The sequence below is a fragment of the Thamnophis elegans genome, chromosome 6 (assembly GCF_009769535.1).
Source record: "Thamnophis elegans isolate rThaEle1 chromosome 6, rThaEle1.pri, whole genome shotgun sequence".
NCBI lineage: Eukaryota > Metazoa > Chordata > Lepidosauria > Squamata > Colubridae > Thamnophis > Thamnophis elegans.
The window spans coordinates 37,252,621-37,280,176 of NC_045546.1; the positions used below are offsets into that span (position 1 = coordinate 37,252,621).

The window sequence follows — 27,556 nt, forward strand, 5'->3', positions numbered from 1 at the left end:
CCCATAATGCAATGCATGACCCTCATGCATGCATGATAGGTGCTCTCCCTCATTTTTTGCATGGTTTTTTCACCCTCCCCAGGCTTCAGAGGCTTTATAGGAGTCTGTTCCTGAATTTCTGGTTTGCCCATAGGGCTGGTTTTTTGCACTCTGGAGGCTTCAGCAAGCTCCTGAAGCCTCCGGAGGGCCTCTGGGAGGGCGGGTGAGGCTGTTTTTGTCCTCCCCAGGCTCTTATAAAGTCTCTGGAGCCTGGGTATGGTGAAAAATGGCTTCAAAGAAGGCTAAAGTCAGCTTGCCAGTGTACGCATGTGCGCTGCCATAGATTCGTCATCCTGGACCTATACAATGGATTCCACTAAGTAGTCAGTACTATCATAGATTCATGAAGGCAATAATTGCTTCAGTGAAAAGACATGTACATCAAGGATTTAAAAGAAAGTACAACCCAGGATAGAATGAAGAGATTAAAGGACTCTTCCAGACCTTCCTATACAGCAGTGATCCAGAGATCACCGACAATTAGGGTTCCGTGCTGGTTGGCACCATTAGAGGCCTTAACGCATCCCAGTGTATTTAATTGGACAAGAAACCTAACATATAAAGACATCATGACAGAAGATGGCAACATGAAAACAAAGATGGAATTAGAGCAGCAGGGCAGGAATCTGGATGGTGGGAATATTTACAGGTTAGAAACAGGTTTAAAAGCGATAAGGTACGGTTTGGGATCTACCCAAACCCTTAGGGGCTAGATAAGATTTTGTTTGGTGGAGACAAGAAAATGTTATTGAAGATTTATCAATTTTTGACCTGCCAAGATGCTAATGAAGAGATGGATAAAAGCCTTCTAATAGCATGGGAGAGAAACTTTGGCTATGAGATTGAAATGGGCAAATGGTGGGATCTATGGAGTAAGACCATTAAACTTACAATATCTACAGCATTCAAAGAAAACATATACAAGATGGTTTATAGGTGGCACTTCCCCCCAACAAGGTTAGCCAAGATGTTCCCTGGGTTATCTCCATTGTGTTGGAAATGTGGAAGAAAGTATGGCACATTCTACCATATTTGGTGGTCCTGTACTGAGGCCATGAAATACTGGAAAAGGATTAAAAAATGGCTAAAAGAGGTTACCAGGGCAAACATGGAATGGAGACCCGAGAACCTTCTACTAAGCATTAAACCAGAAAACATGAGCAGTTCAATATGGCATTTGAGCCTACATATAATTGTGGCCGCAAGAATAACTTATGCACAATTTTGGAAATCCACTACCATACCATCGGAAGATGCTATAATTAAAAGATCTATGAATGTGCAGAAATGGACAGAATGACGGGTTGGCTGAGGGACAAAGGAGAAACGGAACATTATCTTAGCTGGAACCTATGGTATATGTGGGCGACAAGGAGAACAGCAGGGACTTAAAATGGGGAAAGTTAAAAGTGAACATGGGTATTGTAATAGATCCCTGAATTTTGTAATGAAAAGATGTGGCTTAGAGACCTAACAATGAGGAAGGAAAGAAAAAAGTTGGGCTGTGAATGACTGTCACCGCGGGGGGGGGGGGGGTTGTATGTTTAAAATTGTATTTGTATTTGTATGTTTTACTCTTAAAAAATTGTATAACTAATAAAGATTACTTTTAAAAAAAAAGAACACTTCACAACTTAACATTAAACTTATGCCAGCGATAGTGAACCTTTTTTGGCTCACGTGCCAAAAGCAGGGGGAGCTCAGGGGATAGTGCGTGGACATGCTGCACCCATAATGCAATGCATGACCCTCATGCATGCATGATAGGTGCTCTCCCCCATTTTTTGCATGGTTTTTTCGCCCTCCCCAGGCTTCAGAGGCTTTATAGGAGTCTGTTCCTGAATTTCTGGTTTGCCCGTAGGGCTGGTTTTTTGCACTCTGGAGGCTTCAGCAAGCTCCTGAAGCCTCCGGAGAGCTTCTGGGAGGGCGGGTGAGGCTGTTTTTGTCCTCCCCATGCTCCTATAAAGCCTCTGGAGCCTGGGTATGGTGAAAAATGGCTTCAAAAAAGGCTAAAGTCAGCTTGCCAGTGTACGCATGTGCGCTGCCATAGATTCGTCATCCTGGACCTATACAATGGATTCCACCAAGTAGTCAGTACTATCATAGATTCATGAAGGCAATAATTGCTTCAGTGAAAAGACATGTACGTCAAGGATTTAAAAGAAAGTACAACCCAGGATGGAATGAAGAGATTAAAGGACTCTTCCAGACCTTCCTATACAGTAGTGATCCGGAGATCACTGACAATCTCTTACAAAGCTTAGATGAAGATCGACATAAAAAGTGGAAACAATACACTTCAATGATTTAATTTCAGCAAATCCAGCAGGAAAGCTTGTAGCCTATTAAGGTAACTGGATAGAGTTAGACAACCCACATGACAAATACCAAGTGTAACACTGGACGAAATAGCTTCTCCAGTTGTATCTCTCTCCAAAGGTGAAAGGACACTCTTGTCTCATCAAGAAAATGTTTTCAGTTTTTAAGCAGTCACCCTTTGGTAGCCTGAAACATAGTAAAGCAGGAGACTTCAGTGGCATTCATCCAGAATTCCTGATAAAGCACCCACAGAATTGGATTGATAAATTCCTCTCAGACAGAGTTTTCAAGTCAAGACACAGTATCAATTCAAAGCAAGGCAGGAATCACAACAACCAGAAAACACACAGTTGGGAAATGAACATAATGTTCTCAATATTGCCTCTATCTGTCTGCTATGCTAAACAGCTAGCTTCTGGTGCAGTCCAGCAAGACGGGTGAGGCTTTCTCCTCACAAGTAATCTGGATGACCTTTGCTGGTCCTGCCTTATCTCTGTTTTACGTGTTCTTGGATCAGTGCAGAAGGCAGTTCCTCTTCCTCATCCCTGACTGGCTGCAGCTGCATTCTTTCCCCATCTGATGCCTCAGGGCTGTTCCTGCTGCAGCTGTGCTTCAGCCAAATCACTCTCAGAGGGTTGCATGGAGCTGTTGCCCAAGTCCTCTCCTGCTCTGCCAAGAACTGGTTCATCCTCCCCTGAGCTGACATCTGAAGAGGAATCTGGGAAAGGGTCACGGAGGGTGAGGAGAGTCATCAACTTTATCATGCTGTAATGTACAGTACCTGTGGGCTTGCTTAATTCAATTTTATTTTGCCACTTAAATCTTGAAAAAGAACAATAGAAATTCCAAGCTGCATATTTCTCCTGCAGAGAATGGAAGGTTTTAATAAGATTTCTCTGTAGTAAGAATGCATAGCAACCCCAATTTCTGGAATCAGTGTGAGACACATGCAAAATATTCCAGTATTTTATCTTATTTCAAGTTTTATTAATTTATTTATTTAGGCTAAGGTCCTATTTTCATTATTGTGAAATAGGTGCTATTGAAGTTATTCTTAGTTACTTCCCGAGAGTATTCTTTTCCATTGTATTTTAATGTGAGGATGAGGATGATTATAACAGTAAAATAAACATTATTTGTTTTATTGTAAAACCACAATAATTTGGGATTTTACTTGTTCCATGTCTATATTTTGTATTTTGTTGTACATTCTTATTTTGTGAGCTGCCAGAAATCCTTGTGGAAAGATGTAAGTTTGATTAATAAATAAAAAATAATCATATGAATTATTGTGCTACATGTTGATTATAATTGGAAACATGTTAGAATTGCTCACATATGCATAGCAGAGGTTGTTTTTGGGTGGTAGTGAAAAATAAACTGACGGATTAATATACTAGGAATTTTTATAAAAACAACTGTTTTTGATTGGCACTTTTTTCTCTGTCTTCTGGAATTGAAATACATTAGAGGCTGCTGAAGACTGAGGCATGTAATGACATCTGTCACAGTACATTTATTTTTGAGCAAACAATCTGTTCACAAAAATAAGCAGAATGTCCTCAAAATATATTTTCCATAAACTTGTTTGCATCCAGTATATTCTCTTGATATCCTTAGGGGGGGAAAAAGCAAATTGTATTGTACTCATGAGAATGCAGTAACTGTCCCAATGTTAGTATTACAATTCTTGTCAGAAACAAAAAGTTGGGATATGATAAAATAGGCTTGATTGCCTGTTGGTTTATTATTTATTTATAGATGGACGGAAACAGAATAATTGAATTTTAAGGGTCATTTAGGTTGAAATTCTATTCACTGAAGAAACTCAAAGCATCTTCGACATACTGTATGTATGTAACTTTACAATATTCTTCTTTCATTTATGTCTTTTAAAACAAGAATTATCTAGAATTTTTTAATATAACAATGTAGCATATATTTCTGGGAGGTTTTTTAATATGCAATATTTCTCAATTAAGATAAGATAAGATACTTTATTTGTATGCCGCCCTTTTCCCTGGGGGGACTCAGGGCGGCTCACAGTTCAGGGGGAGGGGAGGACAAACCAAGTTACATATAAGACAATACATCGTTAAAAGCACAACATTCATACTATTCGGGGAGGGTTAGGGTCTTTAGCCCCAGAGAATCTCCATGGGGAGTTCGTTCCATAGGGTCGGAGCTGCCACAGAGAAGGCTCTCCTCCGCGTGGTTGCCAGTCGACATTGACTGGCTGATGGAACTTGGAGGAGGCCTAATCTGTGGGATCTAATTGGTCGAGTGGAGGTAATTGGCAATAGGCGGTCTCTCAAGTACCCAGATCCAATACCATGAAGGGCTTTGTAGGTGACAACTAGCACCTTGAAGCATACCCGGAGATCAACAGGTAGCCAGTGCAGCTCGCGGAGGATAGGTGTTATGTGGGTGAAACGAGGTGCACCCACGATCGCTCGCGCGGCTGCATTCTGGACTAGCTGCAGTCGCCGAATACTCTTCAAGGGCAGCCCCATGTAGAGCACAATGCAGTACTCCAGCCTAGAGGTCACAAGGGCACGAGTGACTGTTGTGAGAGCCTCCCGGTTCAGGTAGGGATGCAACTGGTGCACCAGGCGAACCTGGGCAAATGCCCCCCTGGTCACAGCTGACAAATGGTGTTCAAAAGTCAGCTGTGGGTCCAGAGGACTCCCAAGTTGCAGACCCTGTCTGAGGGGCGTAGTATTTGACCCCCCAGCCTGAGAGATGGAACACTTGGCCAATTAGTGGGAGGGAAGCACAGCAGCCACTCGGTCTTATCCGGATTGAGCACAAGCTTGTTAACCCCCATCCAGTCTCTAACAGCCTCAAGGCCCTGGCTCATCACGTCCATCGCTTCATTGAGTTGGCATGGGGCGGACAGATACAACTGTGTATCGTCCGCATCTGGTGGTATTTTATCCCGTGCCGTCGAATGATCTCGCCCAGCGGTTTCATGTAGATATTAAAAAGTAGGGGGGACAGGACTGAGCCCTGCGGCACCCCATATGTTAGGGGCCTAGGGGTCGATCTCTGCCTCCGACTAACACCGACTGCGACCTGTCCGAGAGGTAAGAGGAGAACCACCGTTAAACAGTGCCTCCCATCCCCACCTCCCGCAGTCGTCGCAGAAGGATACCATGGTCGATGGTATCAAAAGCCGCCGAGAGGTCCAGGAGTACCAGGATGGAGGCATGGCCTCCATCCCTGGCTCTCCAGAGATCATCGGTCAATGCGACCAAAGCGGTTTCTGTGCTGTAGCCAGGCCTGAAGCCAGACTGGAATGGATCAAGATAACTAGCTTCCTCCAAGGACCACTGGAGCTGAAAGGCCACCACCTTCTCAACAACCTTCCCCACAAAGGGGAGGTTGGAGACTGGACGATAGTTGTTTAGAACGGCTGGATCCAAAGATGGTTTCTTCAGGAGGGGTCTCACCACCGCCGCCTTAAGAGCGGGGGGAAAGACCCCCTCCCGAAGGGAGGCGGTAACAACCGCCTGGATCCAGCCCTGTGTCACCTCCCTGCTGTTAACAACCAGCCAGGAGGGGCACGGGTCCAGCAAAAATTACCATATTTGGAAGATGTAATAAATTTTTGATTTTCCCTGTAATGTGAGTTTTTATAAATTTATTTCCTAGTGAGCTTCCCAAACAATAAATTGTATGGTGAACCCCTCCTAATAAGAGAAATTAATTCATTCTGTCAGTCTTTTACATGTAAAAAGGCGATATAAGACATTAGGCTAAGTAAACTTTTCAATTTTGTAGAAACTACACATAGTGCTGCCAATTTATTGAATTTCTATAATTATCTAAAGCTGACTTATCTTATTTTGCTACTGCTTATCAAGTGTTAAGTTGAGAAGGACTTTTTCCTTTTTAAAGGAGTATGGATTATTCAGTGACTCAGGAAGGAAGGAAGTAGCTTGTGATATACCTTTAAATAAGATATAAATAAATAAAGTTTAAATAATTGTGTATATGTAGCTTAAATATATTTCAGTTAAAACATGTACAGCTGTATGTATTTCACAACAAAATAATTTGGGGAAGTAAAAATAGCATTTGGGTAATATACATTTCAAATGCATACTTGGTGATATTTAGTCAGAATTGAATAATGGCCAAACATACATGAAAGTGTTCACATCATATTTATTTTATTTATTAAACAAATTTATTTAGAAGAGAACAAAACAGAACAGAATTCTTTATTGACCAAGTGTGATTGGACACACAAGGAATTTGTCTCTGGTACATAAGCTTTCAGTGTTCATACAAGCAACAAGTGATAAATCATAATAAAATACAATAATCATTGATTTCATGATACGATGCTCCTTGGTAATCATAGGATACTAAATCAGCAACAAAATATAAATCATACTAGAATACTAAATAAAAACAATCAATATAAATTAATTTTGTGATGGATTTCCTGGATGCCAGCTCAGATAATAAGGCAGAGCCGACTCCGGGGATTTTGGAGGGGAATGAGGAGAAGAGTCAGGAAGTTGCTGGGGGCTCTGAGCCAGGACTGGAGAGGCAAGGAACAGTGGAGATGTCATTGGAAAGTTGATCAGATGAACAGCAGGCTGAAGAAGGAAAGATTTTAAGATTTAAGATTTTATTAATATTTATAGGGAAAGACACAAATGAAACTGGAAAATTCAGAGGTTCCACTGGAAGTACAGGGTGAAGAAAGTGCACAGCTGCAACTGGCCAATGGGGATGAGAAGGAATTGCCTCCTGCATCTGATCTTGTGAATGCACAAGATGGGAGGAGACAGGCACAACAAGGTCAATGAGACTATTCATAAGGCCTTGTCCCTCCTGCTGAGCTGCACTGTCCCTCCTGGTGAGCTGCACTGGGAAGTCCCAATTTCATTGGATGAGTGAATTTAGGGGTTGTTGGAAACAACTGTTCATTCCCTTGCCATATGCATGCTTTGTCCTTGTGGTTTTGGTTTCCTTGACTACAGATTGTGCTATGATGGAATGTATATTTGGACAATGGATTTGTTCATGGATTTTGGACCTTTGCTTTTCACTTGGACTGGGCATGTACTACGGACTCTGTGTACTTTGCATTTGTCTTTGCCCTTGGACTTGGTAGCCTTGCATCTTGACTGATTAGTGTTGGACTTCCTGGGACTTAGCAGGTGGGTGCAAATCGGGTATTGGGGATTCATATTTGTGTAAGCCACGCATGGTGATTCTGGAGCTTCCGACACTAAAAATCCATCACATAAAATCCAATCACCATTACCCCCATCCTACAGTGGAAGCAGAAACAGTAACACTAGGATATTCCTAAATACAGTGTCACTGCAAAGAAATTCTTGTCACTTACGGCAGATTATATTAAAGCTTTTATTATGTCAGAAGCAAATCCCTGTGCTAACTTTTGTTTTGTTGTTTATTTTGAAGGTAGGCTGTATGGTTGTAAGATCCAGTATTATAGGAGAAAATTTATATTAGGATGTCAATAAATAAAGGCACTCTGAACTAACCGGTCTATACTAGAGAGCTAATTCTATATTAGATCATAATTTCATAGATATTTTCTTATGTAAACAGACAAGCAGAATGATTACAGGCAAAAAAAATCCCTGTACCAGAAGCATTGAGTTTTATTGTGGGAATCTGGTAGGGAGCATTGGAAATTTCCTTCCCTTCCTTTCTCTTCCCTTCCCAGCAGGCAGATAAATGACTACTACTGGGGGGGGGGGGAGAGGAGTGAATTATTTTGAAACTGCCTGGGAAATTCTAATGGAACTTTGAAGAAGATCAAAGGAAGATCACATGACATCTACAGCAGCACCTTTGCAGTAGCCTGTACCCATGAAACAGTTACAACTTTCTGAAACTTCATTCCATAAGGAATCCTGGACCCTGGATTTTGGATGCATTCTATATGCTAGCCCATATGCTAGTTGGCAACCCATGGCTTTGGAGCTGCATGTGACTCTTTCATCCCTCTGCTGAGGCTCCCTGTTGCTCACAACTGCCAATGTGTGCGACACCCGCCAGCATGTGATTTATTGAGCGTTTTGACCACCAGTAAGCCAACCATGGATAAATGCAAGAAGATTGTAAGATGACAGCTTACAATTCTGTGTGAAGGTGAAGGGGACCTCTTACAGCCCTGATGATGATGTGTGCTGAGGTTCAGGAGCAAAAATCACATTAACCTTCCAGTACACATTGACACACACACACACACACACACACACACACACACACACGATAAAAATATGACTGCACACAGAAGCAGACATCATTTTTGGTTTGCTGCAGGTGAATAATTAAGGTTTGGCTTTTTATTTCATAAATACGAGGAGGACTCAAATAGACATTGAGTATTTATTTGAAAGTAACCTTCAATCCAGCATCCTTTTTTTCAGAGTTCAAAATGTTTTTGTTGCATGCAGAAATAAAAATGTGTTTTCTCTGTAGCAGTTAACTGATTTCATAAATGTAACACACTATAGTTTTTTTATACATAGCATAGAGGTGAAAAATGCTATATTGCAGTGTTATCTTCATTTTAGATGCCAAAAGGGTTTTGTGGCTCCTGGTGTTTTCTGTGGGAAACAGGTCCAAATGCCTCTTTGACTGTTTAAGGTTGCCAGTCCTGTGCTAGCCCTTTTGAGGTACCTTGGTTCAAAATTCTTTGCCCTGTGACGCATCATTTTGCCCAGATAAAAATCCTGACAACCAGAGTTTTAGTTGTATATAAATAAAAGCTGAATCCAAATATTATTATAACCATATAAATTTCACATATTTGAGAAATCATTGTCCGAAGTAATTGGTAAATGACTTCTATAAGAATATGTAATAAACATTATTAATAATAGATACAATAACAATTATACCAAGCATTTTGCTGAGCATTATGTGTTCTAGCATCTAAACAATATATGTACACACACAGAGACAGACAGACAGACAGACAGACACACACACACACACACACACACAGAGAGAGTTTATCCCATATTTTTGGGAATGTATGTATATGTATTTCAGCTGATTAATTCCTCTATCTTATTAAGGTCAAATAAAAACTCTACTGATTTTAATATTAAATTGTATTTTCATGCTTCTAGGCAAAATGTTGGTCTACAAACTGTTAAGTTATTATTAGATTGAACACCCAAAGGTATTATTTAAATAACATTGTACTATATTTTTTCCATTTTTTATGAGCTTGTTTAATTGACAGTTCAATCTGTAGTTAGATTATTACTCATAATATATAAGTTCAAATAAATATAAATTCTGAATTGCCAGAATATTACCAATAAACTTGCATTTCAATAAAAAATAATGAATAAGGATTATAAAAATAATATAGCATAACATTATTATAAATCCTTTCCTGTAAGTTTGTATAATTTACTGGTAAATCATTTTTTTTGGAAATAAAGAATAGGACATAGTCTCCTAGTATTCTTCCATATTTAAATTTCCTTTCTTCCATCCTCCCTCCCTCCCTCCCTCCCTCCCTCCCTCCCAATCATTTATCCCTCCAGTCAGCTAATTGGGCAATATATTAAAGCAAATGGCAGCTATCATCCCACCACCGTTCTTGCCATTTTATCATATCCTGGCAAGGAGAGGCAGGGAAGAGAAGCATTGGCAGTACTGAAGAACTGGCATAACTGCTTCTTTATATGTTAGGTTATAGAAGAAAGAGAAATCCTCAAACTGAAAAGTAGGGTGATGGGAGCTACTTCTCCACCCCAATAAGGGAAAGTGTTGGGTAACTGTAGTATAGAATTTCTCTGAAGGATATGCTTGTGTTTGCAGGATTTTTGCAGGATATGCAGAATTTTTTTATTTATGTTTCAAAACGTTGTATCTTTCTGAGAATTTAGAATGTGGTATCAGAGATTTTAAGCAGATATCTTAATAGAGTTATCAGAATAGAACAAGAAATATTTTATAAGCAAAATATTTCCCATCTGTTGAAAAAATATATTTTTTAACTAATGAGCTGTGGCATCAGAAGTTCAAGCCCTGATCCAGTATAGCAGCTTCCAGTTATTATCCTGTTGCAATTCTGTTTTAAATTCAAAGATATACTGAAGTTCTCTTAGTGCCACTTTAACTTCCTTAATGATATTTCAAAGCATTGGAAGTAAATATTCAGCTAAATGCATAATCAAATGAGACACTTAGTTCCCATTATACAGTTGAAGACGCAATCATTATGTCCTTAATGTTCATTTATTGTTTCATTTAACTTAAAATGTTTTAATAGCATATCATTTAGCTTTCAGTATCCCTTGATCAGCAAAGTTATGACACCCCTTCTGTGTAACATTTGCAGAATTTACTGAAGATATACATTTCATGTTACACTTAAATTGCAGTATTTCAGAATTGAAAGATTTGATTGCATAAATAGTTCAAAATAGTTAGATATATATATGGTTACTCTGAGTTCTTCAAAAGTAAAATGAATGCAATTCTACTTAATTTACTCTTGCTAAAGATAGTTGCTAGGGATATAACTAGAAGAGTTAGAGGCTTACTTGCAAAGAAAAATAACATATAAATAGACGTTTACAGATCCCAAATGCATTAGAGGCAAGTTAGATATCCAAGTTTGAGAAATTATTAAGAACCCATGTAAGACCTTGAAATGCATTGTTGCATGAGATTATGTGCACAGATCATTTACTCCATTTAAAAACTCTTAATTTACTGAAAGGAAAAGGAACCAACTTTCAACCTTAAATAGCAAAAGGGTTGGTCTGATTTATTCAATGCATGTGTCTGTCTGGTTTGATATATGAAAATATCTCTTTTCTTAATGAACTGATTCATGTTCCAGATGAAGCTTGATGTATTTTGGGCAAGTTTACACTTTGTGTCTTATGACAGTTTTAGTATACAGTCAGTAGAGATAAGTGGGAGATGGCTAGAAGTCAACCTCTAACAAATTGCTGTCATCCAAGCTGAACCACAAGCATTCCATGTGATTGATTTGGTTGTCTTATGTGAGTGGAAAAACTTGCTGTCACTGGAGCTCCACTGTCCTGTCAACTTTCAACAATGAATTCTGTTATTTTAATTTACCCTTACAATAAAGGGCAGCTTATTCAAAAGTAGTTCCTTTTCATAGCGCACATATTTTATGAATGTTATTCACTCTTCCTTAAAACATAATTTATAATAGCTCAATTAATATATCACTACTTAGAGAATAAGTGTCAAACTGTTCGTTCCTGAGAGGACATTTTATACAACACAACTAGGTTGCTGTAACAATAGAAATGTGCAAAACTCTTCCTTTCATTTTTGATGAATGATCTCTTTCTACATTCTACAGCAGGGGTGGGTTCCTGCCAGTTCTAGCTTCTTCTATAGAAGAGGTTCCACAAATCTACAGTGCCGTTTAGAACCAGTTCTAGCTCCTTCCCCCCACCCATCCGCACATCAACAAGATGAAGAGCAAAAGGAGGAATTCTGGGAGTTGAAATCCACAAGTCTTAAAGCTGTCAAGTTTGAACACCCCTGGGTTTTATTTTCTAAAGGGTTAGGGGTGCAAGGATCTTGTAACTTGACAGCTTTAGGACTTGCATGCTTCAAATGCCAGAGTTTCTGAGCCAACATTTTGGTTGCTAAGCAAGAGCATTGTTAAGTGAGTTTCACCACATTTTACAAGTTGGCCATGCCCACCAGTCAAATGGCCAGCAAACCACTCCCACAAAGCAGGCCACACCTACAGAAGAGGCTCTAAAAAAATTTGAAACCCACCACTGTTCTACAGATATAGTATATGATATACTTTAAAAACCAAATATTCAGTTTTTAAAATCAGCAAGATTTAACATGTTTCCAACATGATTTATGAATATAAACATTCCTGTGGGTTTTTTCATAATTTTAACTCGTATAATTGTGTAGCAGTACTTTTCCACAATAGTTTGTCTTTGCAATCCTATCACATTTCCCTTTGCCCCTCACAGTCCTAATGTTATGCCTGCCTTCTAATTCTTATGATTTGTGCAATGTTTTTCCTTATAGATTACCTTTTTATCCTTTGAAAACTTATATCCTAACTGGAATGAATTAAAAAAAAACAATTTTATATTACCAGCATTGATTCATAAGTCAGCTGGAACCAAATACACTACTTCTACAATAATTTCTCTCTAAAGGCTTTTAGGATTACACTCCAGTCCATATAATATTTGTGTCTTTGAGCCCATTTTTGATTCTTGGTGACTGATCTTTGATTCTTGATTAGACAAATTTTCTCATTAAGATTTTGGAAGTGCCGAACCATTGCCGGCTTCCTAAGGCTAAGAGAGTAAGTGGCCCATTTGACTTTGTGCCTAAAGGCAGAACTAAAACTTATGGTCTCTGGATTTGAATAGTCTACAATGCAAAGGGGGAAATTCAGTACAGAGATACTATTTTCAGTGGAAATCCCTCCATGTATACTTTCCCAGGTTAAAATGATTTCGAGGTACACTATATGTCATAAAGATTATAAAGTCTATAAAAATAGGTGTATAGGTTATAAAGACTATAAACACAGTCTTTAAGAACCTCAGTGTTAAGCCATCTAGTGTGTGCTTTATGCCCCATATTGCTGACTGTGCTTTCTTTAGGTGATTGAAGAGATCAGCAGGAAAAGAGCAAAATTAGATTAAGTGTTCAAGTCATTACAGAATGGTAATCAATGAAAGCTCATTATGTCACATTTTAATGGCACCAGGTGGGCATAAGAGTTCTTAATCAGTTGCTTTGGCACAAGTGTGTTTGTCCAGTGCCAGATCTATGGAAAACTGCCTTGATTTGACAGTGCGATGTCAGTAGAATAAATTATAGTAGCCGCATGTGCTATCAGTGAGACATCATTTCACATTAGGTATGATTTAATATGTTATTCTACTAATACATTATGACTGTGTCTAATAAAAAAAACAACCTTCACTTGCCAATTGAAATACTTTGTGGCACTACACTTGGGGTTTATTCTATTATCATGTAGTATAAACATACTATGTTTAAAAACTTCAGTTTTCAAGTCCATATTATTACTATACTTACAGAGTGATTGAATTATCAGAAAGATATTTTCATTAAAGCAATGTGATTAGTAATAGAAACATTAACGGAAGGAAGGATTTATGTTTTTTTTAAATACTGGAGTATCTACTTTATTTTAGGCAAAAAAGATACACTCAAATAGTAATATTTTTCTTTATCAACCCCAGCTTGAATGGATACATTCTTTCTCAGATGTTCTAAAATAAAAAAACAATTATTCTTCAGTGTACTTGACAAGCTTTAGAAGTTCCGCATAAGCATTGGCTTTCAATTTTAAAGATGGCATTCCTTTGAAAAATATTTTGATTAAGCTCAGTTTCTGATGACTAATGAACATATACAGTTTTACTGGAGAATGTTTGTAGATGGTTTGCCACCTTCTTCAGTCTGTATTATTTCTTTCAAATTCTCAGTCTAGCTGAGAATTTTTTTAGAACTTCTTCTGTAGGTGTGGCTTCTTTGTGGGAATGGCTTGCCGGCCATGTGACCAGGTGGGAGTGGCTTGCAGCCATGTGACTGAGTGGGAGTTGCTTGGTAGTCATGTGACTTGGCCAACTTGTAAAATGTGATGAAACTTACTTAACAACGCTCTTGCTTAGCAACCAAAATGTTGGCTCAGAAACTCTGGCATTTGAAGCACGCAAGTCTTAAAGCTGTCAAGTTAACAAGAACCTTGCACCCCTAACCCTTTAGAAAAAAACCCCAGGGATGTTCAAACTTGATAGCTTTAAGACTTTAAGGTTTAAATAGGACCCCTAGAGGCAGGCGGGTTGATTGGTGAGCCCGCCAATCAGTGAGCGGTGGGCGGGGAAAGCTTGGTGCAGATGGGCGGGAGGAAGGAGCTGGAACCGGTTCTAAACAGCACGGTAGATTTGTGGAACAGCTTCTATAGAAGAGGTTAGAACTGGCAGGAACCTACCCCTGGTCTAGCCTAATGGAGACTATTTCCTGCTAATCTCATAGAAGTCCTGTGAAGGTTTAATTGTTTTTAGTGTCTGAGGCAAGACAGATGCTGCTATCTTATAAGACAAAAATAGATAGTATGATGAATATATACATTTAGAATGAGAACAGGTTTAGAACTAGGGAGATAATTCTCACTCAGCTTGAAGCCATTGGGAGCCATCTTGCATGATAACTTACTTTACAGGTGATGTCAAGATAAAATTGGAATTGGGGAGTAAGATGCTGGTTGCCTTAAACTCTTACAGGAAACATTGTATTATGTAAAACTAACAATGGAGACAATCAAGCATCAATGTATTCTTTGAGATTCCACTTTTTCTATCACCTAAGTGCAGGTTTTCAGGGAGATTTCTAAATATGTTGGCATTGTGCCTTGTATTTCTAGCTGGTATAATATGAATTTTGTATTTTATACTTTTGCTTTTACTTGTTTTTGTTTGATGTTTGCTGTCCAGAATTGCTTCCAGCGAGATGAATGTCTTATATACCCTTGATGAATAAATAAAGTATAATAAGTGAACCATGTTAACACTAACCAAACTTATATTGTGCAAATATAGCTTCTAGGTCTGTAGCAACTAATTAATTTATATTGTGATGACCCAAGTACCAATGACACCCAATTCATATATAAACCACACAACCTAATTGGTCAATAATCTAGCCATAGCACCATGCTATTGAATTTACCAGCAAATATTCACGCTAACCAGGTCAAAAGTTTCCATTTTAAGAGATGTAGCATCTCTACTCATTTAGGGCATTCTGCCCAATGTCCCATTAATATTACACCAGAAAAGCAGTAGGATGGATTTATTAGATCAGTACTCTTTTCCCATTGCCAGCCAGGCAGTGATGGACAAGACTAAATTCTACAGGCAATCGGAATTTTGAAAGTATATTTTATGACTAATATAATTACTCTTTTGCAACAAAGCACTTTGTAATTGCTTGCTAACTCTGCCTCCCCCCCACCACTTTAGAGAATTATATAGGAAGGGCACTGACACTATCCCATTGTTGACTAAATGTACCAGGTTCATATGACTATCGAGAATAATGTGACGAACAGTTTGGATTAAAGCTGCCCCTTTTCTTCCCCTCACTGATTGCTTTATTAACAGGGTGTTATTAACCTGATTAAGACCTATTATACTCTATACCTGTACTGCCCTAAAAGTCATTTAACTTTTCTCATTAAGTTGAATGAAACTGATGTTTAATCAACTGAATCTACTTCTCACAAAGCACTCTTTTTTTAGTTTAGTCAATTCAGAACAGACCTAGATTGTTGAAATGTTAAGTATTCTTAAGAGCATGCTACATTAAATTAAGAATATTTTTTTTAGCTAATAAAATGTATCCTATTCAAATAAGTATGTTACAGTTTGCTGGTGACAAAATGGTGACACAATAATTCCTGCTAACTTCCTCTTTTGATGTATGTCAGTAATATCTTATATATAATTTTCACAGCACAAACTAACCTGACCCCTTCAGATCCAATGTCCTATTATTCAAACTTTAGTACATAAAGTAACCTACTTACAAAAATGGTACCGATTTTGGCAGCTCTAGCATAAGTTCTATATTCTGTCTTTGACAAAACAAAGTTTTTACCAGGTAAAATAGTTTGCATTGGAATTTCCATCAAAAATTATTACCAGTGGTTTTCATTATTAATTAAACATTAAGCCATATAATACAGGAAAAAGGAAACAGACAAATGAAAAGAACATTGGAATTCAGGATTGGAATTTATGATTTGTTAATGTTACATTCCAACATACAAACACAAATAACATAAGAATAAGAGCCAGAACCTAAAGGAATCGTCCACCACTGGTTTTTATTCAAAATACAGAATATAAATCTCTCCCCAATAATAATTAATTTTGAATATTGGGAGTAATGTGTTTCATAGGTAATTCTCAACTTATGTCCACAACTGGGCCCAAAATTTATGTTGCTAAATGAGAAATTTGTTAAGTGAGCTTGCCCCAGTTTTACAACTTTTCTTCCCACAGGTATTAAGTGAATCACTGCAGTGTTTAAATTAGTAACACAGCTGTTAAGTTAAATTTGGTTTCCCAATTTTTGCGAGGTAAAAGGCAATCACATTACTTTGGGACTCTTCAATATGTGAGTCAGTTGTCAAGCATCCAAATATTGCTTCGGCTCAGTCTACCCAATGCAAAGATGAAACATGACAGCAGTTTGAGGAGTGGCTATCAGGGTTCCAAGTAACACCCCCAACAAAAGAAGATTCTGAGGCCTGGCATTCCTTAAAGTTCCATTTTATTAGGCATGCAATATTGGCATCTGGGAAAACCCGAATCTGAAAGCTTCTAGGTTTTCTCCACCCAAAAAGAAAGTCCAAGTCCCTGCCCTAGCACCCACATGTCTGTCACATGGTCCAATCAATGCACCATCCCAACTGGAGATGCTTCCCAATCACACCCCTCTAGGTGCAGGGCAGGTGGCCTTGACTCTTTGAGAAAGGAATGTTATTATGACTATATATCTCCTCAGCTTCATACAATCCCCCATCCCAGTTTCCCACGGCACTAAATGTGGCAGGCCTGAAGATCCAATGCCCAAGATGGCTTCCAGGGCTGACAGTGGCTTCAAGATGGCCACACCCACCCAGTTAGATCCACCCACCCAGTTGGACCCATCCACCCGGTCCCCCTAGGTCAACCATAGCTCTGATGCGGCCCTCAATGAAATTGAGTTTGACACCTCAGCCATAAGGTAACATTATCTTTTATGTACACATAATTAATATTTCTGTAGGTAAAAGTTATTTAAGAATTAAGCCTGCTTCTGTTGAATAACTTGATCTGGACTACAGCCAAAATTTTATTAAAATGTTAATGTCATAGATTAGTATAAAATACAATGTATGCAAAGTAAATGGCAGAAATTCTCTCATGGTCGAGATATAAAACAGATTTTCTTCTCCAACAAAGGTATCATATATAAAAAGATAATTTCATTTTGATTAATGACCAGCTTAAAGCAAGATATGTCAAAATGTAGCTGTCCAGATATAAAATGCTTAAGTACAAATAAAATAGGGCAGCATTATAACCTATTAACAGCAAGTCTGTGAACTAAAACATATATTTAAAATTAGATAAGAGAAAGATTAACCATAAACCATTATATGTGAACTATAAAACTATATTCTCCATTTATAGTGTAGTGAATTCATAGGAAAAGATAAATCATACTGTATAATCAAAGTATCTATAATAATGAAATTAATCTCCAATTAATAATTTATTTATGCATCACTATCTTTATTCACATAGACCAGAAGTCAGTTTTTGGCAGCTATGGGGATTTTATTAAATCCCTTATACATTCCATGCGTTCCTATGTTGCTTGGTAAGTAAAGTCTGTCAACATTTCTGCACGGATGAATCATTGTCACTGTTTTCTAGTCTTCCTATCATGGACTTTCATTCTGCTTGTTCTCCATTCCACTCCACCATCTGTGGATCTAATGACTGGAATTTATCCAAGCGTTAATTGCCTTGATGATGTTTCTTCCACTGAGTTTAGATTTTAAAATTTTCTCCACTTTTTATAATGAATCACTTCTGCTTGACTATTGTGTGCTTGATGCTGTCAGGTTCATCTTCATTGAGATTCTTAATGTTATCTCTATGTGGCAACTTGATACCTTTAGTTTTCAGGATGTGTTTGTTTTGTTTTCACCCTGTTGATGGTGAAGATGATTGATTTGTCCAGTTCAAAATCTGTTGCAATATCTTGACTGCATATACCAAAAGTGTTGAGCACGTCTGGGATATTGTGTGAAGTGGAGATGACGGGTGGGAAGGCTGCATACAGTGCATGTGTGCAAGAGATCCCATGAAGGTATGGGAAGTTATGAGTGGGGTGGTTGACACAAGAATGCATGAAGGTGTACAAGAGGGTCAAGTAAAAGGTCACAGAGGAGCTGCATGAGTTGAACAAAACATATGGATCAGGGGAGGTTGGCAAGTGGCTGGCATAGTCAGGGTATATGGTAATGTGAAAGACGTGTTATATGGATTAGGCAGGTATGCAATGGACAGCATAAATTGGAAGGGAAGAATGTGTAGGGGATGACATTGGCCAGAAAAAATGTGTTGAATTCCTTTCTCCCTGTTCTTCCCTTCTTCGTTCTCCCCTTCCCTTCCCTTTCCAGCAGCCCAGTAGTAGCAGGTGCTGGGTGGGGCAGAAACAAAGGATTGCAAGAATCCTTTGGCTGAGATATCAAGAAACATTGAAAATAAACATCACATGCACATGCACATAGCAGTAGCACAGCAACAGCCAATAGGATGGAGGGAACCACAACTTTTCCAAATTTCATTTCCTTGGGAGTCAACAGTCCTTTATTTTGGATTCATTCAAAAAGTTAGCTCAGTTAGGGTTCTTTGTTTTAAAAAAAAACTGTTGTCCTATTGCACTGTTTCATCCAAATTATGAGAGTTTTGGAAGTATATAGCTCTCATGGCTGTTTAATTTTTTGTTTGTGGAAAAATCTAGTTTTTATTTCACTTAACACACATGGCTTGTGGAAAGCCCAGTGCAATCTTAGATTGTTCTACTTTAAAGGGATTGGGCATCTGAAGACTAGTGAGAAGTGATTGGGCAATGTAGTTGTTGCATGAGATTGTCCTATCAGCCAATTCATATATTGCTCTAGAAGTTAGGAAACATATTTCAAACAAATATATAACTTGGCTCTGTGGAAGTGGACACGAGACAAATTTCTATTTTAAAAAAATGGATTTAAGTGGTAGATAGGCTAAGTTGCTGCTTTGATCAAATCACATTCTTGGTAATAGAAGTCCTTTTTAAACACTATCTTTCTACACTCAGCTGAACATTCCAGCAGTAGAAAGCACCATCCATTTGTAAAGCTGTGTTATGATGTATGTAAATAGCAGCTGTCACTGTGTAAAGTGCAGATGTCTGCAACAGGAAGCCCTTGTGTGCGCCACTAATGAGAGTTCAAGGTCTTTTAGAAGCCTACATGTTCAGTATATATGAAAGCTCCAGGTTGCCGACTATACTTATAAGCAGCAACAATGCAATTTGACTTTACAGATATTTGGTTCCTCCCAGGAATATTGCTAATTCAGAATCTTTGGAAAAGGTTTACTGTTTCTCCGTTTCATGTTTTGGCTATCTCTTTATCTCCATCTATCCTGTTCACTTTTGATATTTCTTCTTCCATTCCTTCCATCAATCCTTCCATCATTCCTTTCCTTGCTGTAAATTGAGCTCAAATTTTATTTTATTAAGTCCCATAGATGGAGAGTATATCGTAAGAATAACATGCTAATGTAATACATGTTCAGATGATACTTAATCCTTAAATCAGCTGTCGTGTAATATGCATGGAAAATCACTGCTTTACATATTATTTATAATCCAAAATTATAAAATGTGGCATATTTCTGAAGAGTTTTATACAAATAAATCCATTTTATAACTGTCTTTTAATGTATCCTAATATGCATTATACTTCTGAAATGCACCTTTCAGAAACAGTAGCCTTTTAGTTTTGAGTGCTTTATTCACTAACAGATACGAAATGCTGCAAGATAAACAAAATAACTTCCCGAATTAACTATTCTGCATTAACTTATTTGTGCAAGGTCAACCTAGCTGTTTATTTGTCAAATGAGGCATGTGGTATGATCTAACAGGAACTCCATTCTTAATGTTCTGAGTAGAAATACAATACTTAAGGCAAAATTTACAGCAGTTCAATGTGCAGGGATTGAATGTTTTCAGATCTTATGCTTAGTAAACAATAGACATCGTGATCAAAATGATCCTATATTTCCTTCTATTGTTTCCTTATTGTATATACTTAAGGAGGGATCGGAGGTGGGGGGAAGCAGCAACTACAGTAATTGGAAATTGTAACTGTAGTAACTGGAAAACAAGAGGAATTTTTGTGAGGAAAACAAAGTATGTCAGTGCCTTTAGGGCAGTGTCTTTATCTTAATTAAATGACAATACATTTAATATTTTGCACAAGGCTATAATTTCTTTATATATTCCTTGATTCTGACAAAATAGCTTTGGATGGATAATTGAATACTTTCTAAGAGTCTATAAAGGATAGAGAAACAAAGCTGTAATGCAGGATAAAAGATACATAACAAAATGAATACAGAATTTCTCCTATAATTGAAATGCTTTATTGTATTACAAAAGAATTAACAGGATAAAATGGAAAACTAAATTTCTAGATATGTCAAATAACTATGCCCTGAATCAATAACCAAGAAATGAGATGTAACATGCTGAACTTCTGGTGCGATCTATATACTAGTATAACTTTTGTTGTCTTTATTATTAACCGGGTGAAATGGTGCATCATTCATAGGACATTTTTGAACCAAAGTATCTCAAATGAGGTGTCTTACAGAATATGTTCAAAATTCAGGGCTGACAATTGATGAGAAAATTAAATTTGGGGAAATTGTGGTTGTTTGAGGTTACTACTTCAGTTACACCATGGTCATTTTGAACATTCTGTGACAGTTTCCCAATCAGCCCCACATTCCCTTAAACTCTCCTTTCCAGCTGCAAAAAATTGACTTATCCCAAGAAGCAATAACTTTAAGATGTGTGCAAAAAAGTCTGGATATTTTTATTGCTATATGTGGTTCTTCTCTGGCCCACAAACATGAACATGTATCTTATATCCAATCTTTGTCAGGAACTCAAGGCATAGTGCTAGGCCCTCCTACATGTTTCACAACCACTATATGAAATAGGGTGGACCAAAAGATGCCAAAAGTAAGCTCCTTTGGAAAGAAAGGAGGAGCCATGTTGCGATGTTACAACGTGCAGTCTCGATACTCTGAGACCACCATTGATACTTTTGCCATTGAGACCTAAACCATCCCATAGAGATAGTGATCAGGAAGACAAAGCCTTGCTGGTCTCAGGGATATCACAAAATCCCTGATAGACCCAAGGGAAGTGCTTCAAGCCCGCAGTAAACAGGCAGCCCCTAGACTGATGAAATCAGGATGCTCCGGAAGGAAAGAAGGAAGTGAAAAGAGAAAGCAAGTCCATCTGGTGAGGTATTTTTTCTATTTTGCTAAAGACTACCCAAAGAAATTTTTCTTTAAAGCCAAATTAGATCCTTAAACAAAAGAACTAAGCAGTGAAAATAATCCTAATGGGATCACTGTGGAAAGTTTTTTTCCTTTGTCTTTGTAACTATTTTTTGTGGATTGAAATGCTCGTAACAATCTTCCTCTGTCCTCTTAAAGTGAACGGATTGATTTTTTTTTCTTTTGCTTGTTGCTTTATCTTTTGACTTCTATATTAAAACTTTCTTTTTTATTTTAACAATTCTTCCTACTACTTGTTATTAACCACACTAAAAGAAATCTAAAGAACTTTGTTTCCTACAGAAGGTGAAAATTGACTGCCACTTGGAGTTTTTGAAACAATGTATCTCTCTTCTTATTTGACTTCACTAACTTTGCAGCTGAAGGGTTTGCAACTTGTTTACAGAAACTGATAAGGAACCAAGGGCACGAACTGTTTTCACAGGTGCCTCTGAGAATTATTTTGGCAGGGAAAGATAGAAAGAAAGAAAGAAAGAAAGAAAGGAAGGAAGGAAGGAAGGACGGAAGGAAAGAAGGAAGGAAGGAAGGAAAACAGAACCCTTCCCCTTTGAAGAACATGAAAGAACTTGTGTTCAAGTCAATTTAAAATAAAAGTAAGAGAGGCCTGGAAGACTAGAGTAGCAGTCAGTATTAGTTTCTTTTTATTTTTCTTTCTCTCTTCTGTTTTGGAAACATGGATCAATACTTAGATGAGAAACCTTAAAATTGCAAAATATCTTGGCTGGAATTCAAATATATTGGAAGGATATGGGAGAATTGAGAAGAAATTGGAAAGACTAGTCTTCCTCACAGCAAAAGATGATGGGGTTGGGGCCCCAAAAATTAAAGGGGAGAATGAAGATATAGAAGATAAAGATAAGACAATAGATGAATTTATTAATGGAGCAAATGTGGGTGAAAATGGAAAGAAGAGAATATGGAAAAGGAAATTTAACGAATTGGAGCTCTACCAGGTTTCAGGACACAGAAGAAAAAAAATACTAATGATGATAGACATTAGAAGGGAAATTTTTCAGAAGCAAGATTGACAACCAAAGACAAGTTAACTTTAGTAGCAACTGTTGGGGAAGGAGACTATCTGAGAGACCCTTCAAAGAACAAAGTGCGGAGAGAAGCCTATAAAAACCCTATAAAGGAGATAAAAAGAAGACTGACTCCACAATTGGCAAGAGAGATAAGACTGTTTTGTGACTGGAAAGATACAGGTTGACAATGAAAGTTGGTAATAAAAATAAGGTTTTTATTATTGGTGATTAATAAGTAGGAATTTTGTAACTCCTAGATTGTTTTAGATTGTTATTAAATGTTTACTCGCTAACAATTAATTAACCATAAATAATAATAATGAAATGACAATGGATACAGCGTAATGATATATACATGTATTGACAATTTAGTAAGAGAAATTTGGATATAAATTGTAAATTGTGACTTGGAAAAAAGACTATAAATTTTATTAACAAATTTTCCTTTAGATCTTGTTATAAAGGTGTAAGGGGTTTTTTTTGGGGGGGGGAGCTGATGAGAGGAGATGGGGCATAAATAGTAAATGATTTTTAGCCAATCATAATAATAACAAGGAAATGTTAATGGCCATTGTTTAACAATATATACATGCTATGGTATTGGCAAAAGTACTTGGATATAAATTTTAATCAGTGAGTTGGAAAAAAAAGGAGGGGAAAGGCTTAGAAACTTTATTAATTGAATTTTACTTAAAAGATGCTATAAAGGTGTAATGTTATTGGAGGATTTTTTGAAATAGCTAATGAATGCCATTATGTGGTTGTGTCTTTAAGTATGAATGATTTGAGGTAAAAGCATGTTCAAATAATTGTAGTCAAATGAGATTGTGGTACATTGATAGTAAGATATACAAAGATTTTTGACTTAAAGTGTATAATCTAATATGAACTATAAGTAATGACTGTGGAAGAAATGCACGAAAGTTATCTGTAACCAATCAAAACGCTTTCTACAAGATATAATGAAGGATGATTCTTTTTTTGTGTTTTTGTTCAATTAAATAAAATAAAATTCAAAAAAAAGTAAGCTCCTTTGGTTACAGATGGAATAGAAACTGGTTCTCTGTTGTCAGTCAAATACATTAGCCACTGTACCTTAGTCCTGGCTATCCTGTTTTATTTTTCAACTGCTTCATACTGTGAAATGTAACATAGACTGGACCTTCATTCAGCCAGTGGAAATTAGGTAGACTGGTTCTGTTCTAGCCCTCAGGAAGTCATGTGATGCTATTTTTAAACTGTCTCTGACAGCTTCCTACAACTGAAGAAACCAGGAAGAAACTAGGAGGGATTCTAAACTGTTCTGAGGCAAGAACTACGAACTACAAAATTATGATAAATTATATTAGATTAAAATATCTTCAGAATAATCATGCCACATGGAGAGATTCAGGGGACATCATGATCAAGAGATGATGTTGGGATGCAGCAAAGAGAAGTGAGATAAAGAACCAAAAGTTGAAAAGGCTATACATCTTCATAAATCACAAGGAAAGGTACAGAATAAGGAGACAAGAAAAGGTGGAGGAGGAAAGGTTACTTTGATAATATATAGAAAACACTAATTACTACAAAAGTTCCTCAATATGACAATAGCCACCTTCAACACTAAGTCTTCAACAAACAAAAAGCAAGGCAAAATACATGACTTGTGCGACATAATATTTCTGCTGATGTTTGTTCCATGGCCAAAGTCCACCCTCACTGTCATATGTTCCTGTTTCCTGTAAAATCCAACAATTTCTGCTGTATGAAGGAAAAGATGAAAATAGGCAAATTTCAACTCTAACTAATGAATTGCTCAATTTATATAGCAATGGTGAACCCTATTACAATGTGAGCAAGAAAAACGTTAGATAATACACCATCTCTTCCAAATTGGTGCCAAAAAGTCCTTCCATTGAGGAATGGATGAAATCATTCTGTGATTATTCAAGGGCAAATCTATCATTATATCAGACATTTAACGCCAAACCCAAAGAGCAAGACAAATTTATTCAAATTTATTTCAATGGATCCTCAAGATCCTCAATTGAGAATAGTATATTCCATAATGATGGAATTTAATGTGAGATGGAGGGACAGGGAGGGAGGCAAAACACCTCGTAGCAAACTGGTAGTAAACTGGTTAGGAACCCATCACTGCTAGGCACCTGAGGCACTTCAACAGCTGTAGCTTTGAGGATCAATCATAATTTATTTGGTTCAACACCATCTTATTTTCAAACAGTTGAGTCATAATTCAAGAACTACCTATAGAAATAAAAAAATATATTTCATATTTGCTTTTAAAAATAATAAAAATTAATATGCATACATCTTAGCCCTTTTCATTGAATCTAATGTATTTTATCTATACTGTATATCTATACTGACTCTAAAATATACTTTATATGCATAAGATAATATACCTCTGCAATCAGAGATAATAATTAAGAAAACCTTTATCTCTCTTCTTGAAAAGAAATATATTGCACAATAAGGGTAACCATCCTTTCCTCATCCTTCATGATGTTCAGAAAAGAGAATAATGTGGCTACCTTTTCAACGCCATTCACTTTCCGGGATTTAATTTACAATGTAATTAATGGCTTTATTTTTTCCCCTCCTGAGAATTGTAGCATTGAATGATCTTATTTTCACTTGACATAAAAAGACAGAAGACTTGTAAGACAGACAAGATGGGGAGAAGAGATACAAATCAGACTCTTCCACTAAGGCTTTGTTGGGACAGCAGGCTTCTAACTAGCTCATTTGCTCCCTAATTGCTATCTTTACAGCACTGTAACTTAGCCATGCAGAAAACACAAAGAGATTGCAAAGTTTTTGCCTCTCGAGACAATAAGCAGACTAATCTGGCTTTATAGTGATGTTTCTTATTATGTACCTCCCTTGTCTTCATTAACTGCAATCGCTTGGCTTCCTGGTTCTTGTATTCTGCGTCTGTTTTTAGGTGGGCATTCATAAACGTACAGTTATTATTTGACCCTTTCAAACCTCGGAAGAGTTTTCAGGAGATTGTAAGATTATACAATACAAATTCCCCCCATGTTTGAGGGGAAAGCAACCTTCACCCTGTGGAATTTTTACGCAGACTAATATAAAGCAAGTAAAGACCATCTTACTTAAATTCTAACATTTAGGGCTGAGAGGATAAAAAAGATTTTATTGCCCACTAAAATCACAAATCGGTCTAAACTTGAAGATACTTAGGTGGGAGTTGCAGTCTGAGTAGGCCACAGTTAAAAAGGCCATTACTTACTTCTGTTAATAGTGGAAAAAGCTTTGGGATAATGAAGGTTTAAGCCTGTAGTACTTAAGATTAGCATTAAAGTGGGGGAGCTCTCTTTCTTTCTGGAAATATCTGTATTTTAATATATCTATTAGTCTCTAGACTAAGCAGACACTAAAGGGAGGGTGTTTGGGTATATTTCTGAATGTGATTAAATATATTTTGTAGATCAGAAAAATGGTTTTGATTGGAAAAGTTTTTTTTTAATGTTGAGGAATTCATGTAAGGGGCGCACTTGAACTGAAGCCAGTAAAATTAGCTGTTATCTCAGAATACATAATTTAGTTAATAAATAAAGAGAGTTTATGGTCATCTGAGAAGAAGGAATGGCAGGCGTCCAGCCACTGTGGCTGTATGCCCATCCCCAGGACTTACCCATTATAAATACTGTATTCTAATGAAGTGTAGAGGCATGCAGTTGCTTGCAGATTATGTCATTCTCACTTTTCACTTTGTATTAACATGATGTGAGGTGGTTTTGACTCAGTCTGGGCAATGAAAAAGACTAAAAGAACATGCCAATGTTAATGAAACACCACCTCCTGGAGTTTGTCACTAACAGATTATACAAGCTAAGACACTATCCGCAACAGCATCTCTAAGTGCAAGAATCATATACTGAGAGATAATTTAATTTCAACCAGAAAAAGCTCATTGTGCTTTTGCTTATTTTCAGAATTATATGAACATTTCATTATTCACATTTTGTTATGGTTACTATGGCTTGATTGCATATACTAAGATCAAACCAAAGTATGTTGGATCATCTGTTAACATTAGACTTTGCTAAAGAGTTGAATTCATGCTCAAGGACCATTACAGAACATAGAAATCAAGCAATTTGAAAATATAGCATTTATTTCTCCCTTCAATTTGACACATTCTTGGTAATGGTGCAATTATTAGCAGTTATAAGTATCTTATTCCCTAGTTCAAATTATATCTTTTTGTGCCTACCTCATTTCACTTCTGTTTCACATTGTTTTAACTTTCCCATGGAGAATAAGTGAGTCTTCTTGAATGTCAAACATTCAACAAATAAAAATGTTATTTTTCAGTTTAAACCCCTATGTATGTAGATATTGTATGTTTTTGTTTGCTTTATTTTTTAATTTGGATGCTGACCTACACTACAATAAGCTATACTGTTTTATTCAAATAGTTGGCTAGCTATACTTAGTAACTTTGAAAGATTGCAAGCTAGGAAATATTTGTGTGTTTGGGTTTCTGGAATAGCATTACAAATATAATCCATATTTTATTTGGGAAGTAATAATTTTACCTACAAAATAAAATAAAAAAGGGTCAGATAATTTTAGTGACAAAATAACTTTAATTATTTATAAATAGTGCAAGGATCAAAATAATAATAGTGATAGATATGCAGACATGCTAAGTGAGCCTGAGAATATATGAGAGTTTTCCATTTATTTTAAAACTATGATAATTTCGACTTGTGTATGACTCTGTCTTCAAATGCAAGAAAACCAAAAATCAGCAGTGCAACTAGAAAAGAAACTTTTTCAAAAGAGTGGAGTTCTGTAGTTTCATGTTATTATATACTAGAAAAATAAGGTGATATTGCTGAATAAGTAATAAGATGGATTCTTGAAAGTAATTCCTGGAGTACCTGTTTCTTGATCAAGCCCTGTTTAATGGGG

General features: G+C 37.0%; 1 protein-coding gene across 1 annotated transcript in view; it reads left to right on the top strand.

Annotated features, from left to right (window-relative positions):
* EPHA3 (EPH receptor A3) overlaps nucleotides 1–27,556 on the top strand; it is a 127,481-nt gene that overhangs the window by 30,907 nt on the left and 69,018 nt on the right. The gene's annotated exons all lie outside the window — the stretch shown is intronic.